We start from the raw sequence: 5837 nt of genomic DNA, 5'->3' as shown, positions 1-5837 counted from the left end.
ATGAATGATTCTTTCCTTTCAGTGAGCTTGCACTAATGGAGGATGATCTGGGTTACATGAAAGACTTCTATGATGTTGTCGGATTTGATGAGATTGAGCAAGATCTAACTCAAAGATATAAAGATGGGTGGTGTTTCCAAAGGAGGAAGCCTTTGGAGGCTGGAGATTTTTGTGGCAACACGCTCGTCTCATTTTTAGCATCTGGTGATGCTGGAGGTGGGGGCGGTGACTTGGGCTTAAGAAAATTTTGTTAAGTGGCAGGACCATTTAGCTTCAGTGAAATCTAGTACCTGTGGGAAGATTCTGCTGCTTATATCATTTCCAATTTTGTTTAAGGAAAAAAATATCAGGATCTGTACAGGATACTTCCTACACAGTTGATTCTTTTTATTTAAATTCTAGTCATTTCATAAAGGTTTAAAAAACAAAATATAATGATATTAAAAAGGTTATATACATACTTCTCTATAAAGGAGAAAACCAAAATGGCTCATAATCCCATTGCCTTCATATTACTTAGAAAAATATGGAAATATAATAAAAAAAAAAGCCTTCCTTCTCCTTCTTTTGAATTCTTTCTCCCAAAAGTAATTGCTGTTAACAATATTTTATTTTTAGTCCACAATGATTTACTACACATATGTATAACCCAGTGGTATGCTGGTAAACATTGAACAACCAGCTCTGTGTGTCCACAAGTTTCTAATTCTCAGGTAAATAACAAAAGTGCTTTCATTATCTAGGATCAAGACACCCGTGAACAAGGAGCAAGCCCAGCCAGAATCTACAAAAGGAATCACTCAGGTAAGTAGAAGGAACACTCTTATGAAGTAGGAAGCTGTTCTGAGTCTGTCCTCAGCCGTCGTAACAAATGCTGTGATGAAAAATAAATATTGGTAATCATTTTGCAAGCTGAAATCAATAACTCAGCTCTGAATTTTTAATCACTTATTCTCCAAGAACTAAGTAATTTCCAAATAAATAAGTCATTCTTAATCTTATGATGGTAAATATCACTATTAATCTTAGAGAGTGGTGATAATATAACCAATTTGATCTTGAAAATAGTTTGCTTTAAATATTTGATATTTAAACTATTATATATTCTCTTGTGAAACACAAGTTCCACCAGGGCTTTGGGAATTCTATATTTAGTATCAGTCTTAGAACAAACAGTAAAGGCTTCTATACTGTGCTCTTTCCCATGTTAGCAAGGTAATGCCCCAAATCCTCTAAGCTAGGCGTCAACAGTATGTAAACCAACAAATTCCAGATGTTCAAGCTGGATTCAGAAAAGGCAGAGGAACCAGAGCTCAAATTGCCAACATCCACTGGATCATAGAAAAAGCAAGAGAATTCCAGAAAAGCATCTACTTCTGTTTCATTGACTATGCTAAAGCTTTTGACTGTGTGGGTCACAACAAACAGTGGAAAATTCTTAAAGAGATGGGAATACCAGATCACCTGACCTGCCTTCTGAGAAATCTGTATTAAGGTCAAGAAACAGCAGTTAGAACTGGACATGGAACAATGGACTGGTTCCAAATTGCGAAAGGAGTACATCAAGGCCATATATTGTCACCCTGTTTATTTAACTTATATGCAGAGTACATCATGAGAGATTCCAGGATGGATGAAACACAAGCTGGAATTAAGATTGCCAGGAGAAATATCAATAACCTCAAATATGCAGATGACACCACCCTTATGGCAGAAAGTGAAGAGTAACTAAACAGCCTCTTGATGAAAGTGAAAGAGCAGAGTGAAAAACCTGGTTTAAAACTCAACATTAAAAAAAAATGAAGATCACGGTGTCCAGTTCCATCACTTCATGGCAAATAGATGGGGAAAAAATGGAAACGGTAACAGACTTTATTTTCTTGGGCTCCAAAATCACTGTGGACAGAGACTATAGCCATGAAATTAAAAGATGCTTGCTCCTTGGAAAAGAAGCTATGACAAACCTAGGTAGCATACTAAAAAGCAGAGGCATTACTTTGCCAACAAATGTCTGTCTAGTCAAAGCTATGGTTTTTCCAGTAGTCATGTATGGAAGTGAGGGTTAGACCATAAAGAAGGGTGAGCACCAAAGAACTGATGCTTTTGAACCGTGGTGTTGGAGATGACTCTTGAGAGTCCCTTACACAGTAAGGAGATCAATCAGTCAATCCTGAGGGAATCACCCCTGAATATTCATTGGAAGGACTGATGCTAAAGTTGACGTTCCAATACTTTAGCCACCTGATGTGAAGAGCCAACTCATTGGTAAAGATGCTGATGCTGGAAAAGATAGAAGGCAGGAGGAGATAGGGTCAGCAGAGGATGAAATAGCTGGATGGCATCACCAACTCAATGGACATGAGTTTGAGCAAGCTCCAGGAGATGGTGAAGGACAGGGAAGTCTGGCATGCTGCAGTCCATGCTGTCGCAAAGAGTCAGACATGACTGACTGACTGAGCAACAATTCTGGCCCCATTCCATTTGTACCACTCCCCATAGGTGATTTAATATGGAACTAGGTATACCACTCCAGTACTTTTGCCTGGAAAATTCCATGGACGGAGGAGCCTGGTAGGCTACAGTCCATGGGGTCGCTAGAGTCAGACATGACTGAGCGACTTCATTTTCCCTTTTCACTTTCATGCATTGGAGAAGGAAATGGCAACCCACTCCAGTGTTCTTGCCTGGAGAATCCCAGGGACGGGGAAGCCTGGTGGGCTGCCGTCTATGGGGTCGCACAGAGTCGGACATGACTGAAGCGACTTAGCAGCAGCAGCAGCAAGAGATCCACCCAGAGCCTGTGCCATCTCCATTCTAAATGATGCCATATGATCCCAGAACCTGACATTTAAGATCTGCAAAGACTTGTGTCTGCTACTAGGATCTATAACTGTTCTCTTCTCTACCCCAAGGCCACTGAGGTTGTACAATTCCCTTGGTATAAAACCCTAGGCCTGAGTGTTGGTCCTAGGCAGCTATACATCTGTGTGTGGTGTATAGAGAAGCTTACATGTGTTTTCTGGAGTGTGTCCACATGATCTTCCTCCCAGAGAAGGATAAAACTTGAGATGATTGAGAACTGGATGGAGCCATGGGCTCAAGCTGCATACTGGAGGCTAGAGTCCAAGACTGGCTCTCCATTCCCAGTCAAGATATGGTGCAGAAGAAAAGGAATTTGGGAATTTTAAATTCAAACTTGGCCTCCTAGCTTATTTTAAAGGTTATTATTCAAGGTTGGGGAATAGAACATACTTTATTAAGCTGTTAGGTTGTCATAAGCAGTGGTGAGCTGGACAAAGTTTGACAAGAGGCTCTCTGGAAACAACAACAATTACAATGACCCAATCTATAGTGTTTTCTATTCACCGTGGTGTAGATGCTCGCAAAAGTGTGGTGGCCACGACAGCTGTGCTTAGTGTGGCCGAGAGGAGCTACCCTATGTCCAAGGTCAGGGGCAGATGCCGAAAGGAGCTCCCCCACATCCAAGGTAAAGAGCAGCAGCTGCGCTTGGCTGGAGCACTGTGAAGAGATACCCCACGTCCAAGGTAAGAGGAACCCATGTAAGATGGTAGGCACTGAGAGAGGGCATTAGAGGGCAGACAGACTGAAACCACAATCACAGAAAACTAGCCAATCTGATCACATGGATCACAGCCTTGTCTAACTCAATGAAACAGCCATGCCGTGTGGGGCCACCCAAGACGGATGGGCCATGGTGGAGAGGTCTGACAGAATGTGGTCCACTGGAGAAGGGAATGGCAAACCACTTCAGTATTCTTGCCTTGAGAATCCCATGAACAGTATGAAAAGGCAAAAAGATAGGACAGTGAGAGATGAACTTCCCAGGTTGGTAGGTGCCCAATGTGCTACTGGAGATCAGTGGAGAAATAACTCCAGAAAGAATGAAGAGATGGAGCCAAAGCAAAACAACACCCAGTTATGGATGGGACTGGTGATAGAAGCAAGGTTCGGTGCTGTAAAGAGCAATATTGCATAGGAACCTGGAATGTTAGGTCCATAAATCAAGGCAAATTGGAAGTGGTCAAACAGGGGATGGCAAGAGTGAATGTCAACATTCTAGGAATCAGCAAACTGAAATGGACTGGAATGGGTGAATTCAACTCAGATGACCATTATATCTACTACTGTGGGCAGGAACCCCTCAGAAGAAATGGAGTAGCCATCATAGTCAACAAAAGAGTCTGAAATGCAGTACTTGGATGCAATCTCAAAATCAACAGAATGATCTCTGTTTGTTTCCAAGGCAAACCATTCAATATCACAGTAATCCAAGCCTATGCCCCAACCAATAATGCTGAAGGAGCTGAAGTTGAACAATTCTATGAAGACCTACAAGACCTTCTAGAACTAACACCCCCAAAAGATGTCCTTTTCATTATAGGGGACTGGAATGCAAAAGGAGGAAGTCAAACACCTGGAGTAACAGGCAACTTTGGCCTTGGAGTACTGTTTGAAGCAGGGCAAAGGCTAATAGAGTTCTGCCAAGAGAATGTACTGGTCATAGCAAACACCCTCTTCCAACAACACAAGAGAAGACTCTACACATGGGCATTACCAGATGGTCAACACCGAAATCAGATTGATTATGTTCTTTGCAGCCAAAGATAGAGAAGCTCTATACAGTCAGCAAAAACAAGACCAGGAGCTGACTGTGGCTTGGATCATGAACTCCTTATTGCCAAATTCAGACTGAAATTGAAGAAAGTGGAGAAAACCACTAGAACATTCAGGTATGACCTAAATCGTATCCCTTGTGACTATACAGTGAGAGTGAGAAATAGATTTAAGGGACTAGATCTGATAGAGTGCCTGATGAACTATGGATGGAGGTATGTCACACTGTACAGGAGACAGGAATCAAGACCATCCCCAAGAAAAAGAAAAGCAAAAAAGCAAAATGGCTGTCTGAGGAGGCCTTACAAATAGCTGCGAAAAGAAGGGAAGTAAAAAGCAAAGGAGAAAAGGAAAGATATAAGCATTTGAATGCAGATTTCCAAAGAACAGCAAGGAGAGATAAGAAAGCCTTACTCAGCGATCAATGCAAAGAAATAGAGGAAAACAATAGAATGGAAAAGACTAGAGATCTCTTCAAGAAAATTAGAGATACTAATGGAACATTTCATGCAAAGATGGGCTCAAAAAGGGACTACAATGGTAGGGAACTAACAGAAGCAGAAGATATTTAAAAAAGGTGGCAAGAATATGCAGAAGAACTGTACAAAAAAGATCTTCATGACCCAGATAATCACGATAGTGTGATCACTCACCTAGAGCCAGACATCCTGGAATGTGAAGTCAAGTGGGCCTTAGGAAGCATCACTACGAACAAAGCTAGTGGAGGTGATGGAATTCCAGTTGAGCTATTTCAAATCCTGAAAGATGACGCTGTGAAAGTGCTGCACTCAATATGTGAGCAAATTTGGAAAACTCAGCAGTGGCCACAGGACTAGAAAAGGTCAGTTTTCATTCCAATCCCAAAGAAAGGCAATGCCAAAGAATGCTCAAACTACTGCATAATTGCACTCGTCTCACATGCTAGTAAAGTAATGTTCAAAATTCTCCAAGCCAGGCTTCAGCAAGATGTGAACCGTGAACTTCCAGATGTTCAAGCTGGATTTAGAAAAGGCAGAGGAACCAGAGATCAAATTGCCAACATCTGCTGGATCATTGAAAACACAAGGGTGTTCCAGAAAAACATCTATTTCTGCTTTATTGACTATGCCAAAGCCTTTGACTGTGTGGATCACAATAAACTATAGAAAATTCTGAAAGAGATGGGAATACCAGACCGCCTGACCTGCCTCTTAAGAAACCTG

The sequence above is a fragment of the Capricornis sumatraensis genome, chromosome 16, assembly GCF_032405125.1.
Source record: "Capricornis sumatraensis isolate serow.1 chromosome 16, serow.2, whole genome shotgun sequence".
In the NCBI taxonomy this organism is placed as follows: Eukaryota; Metazoa; Chordata; class Mammalia; order Artiodactyla; family Bovidae; genus Capricornis; species Capricornis sumatraensis.
The sequence above is the reverse complement of the archived record's forward strand: the minus strand, read 5'-3'. Positions refer to the sequence as shown.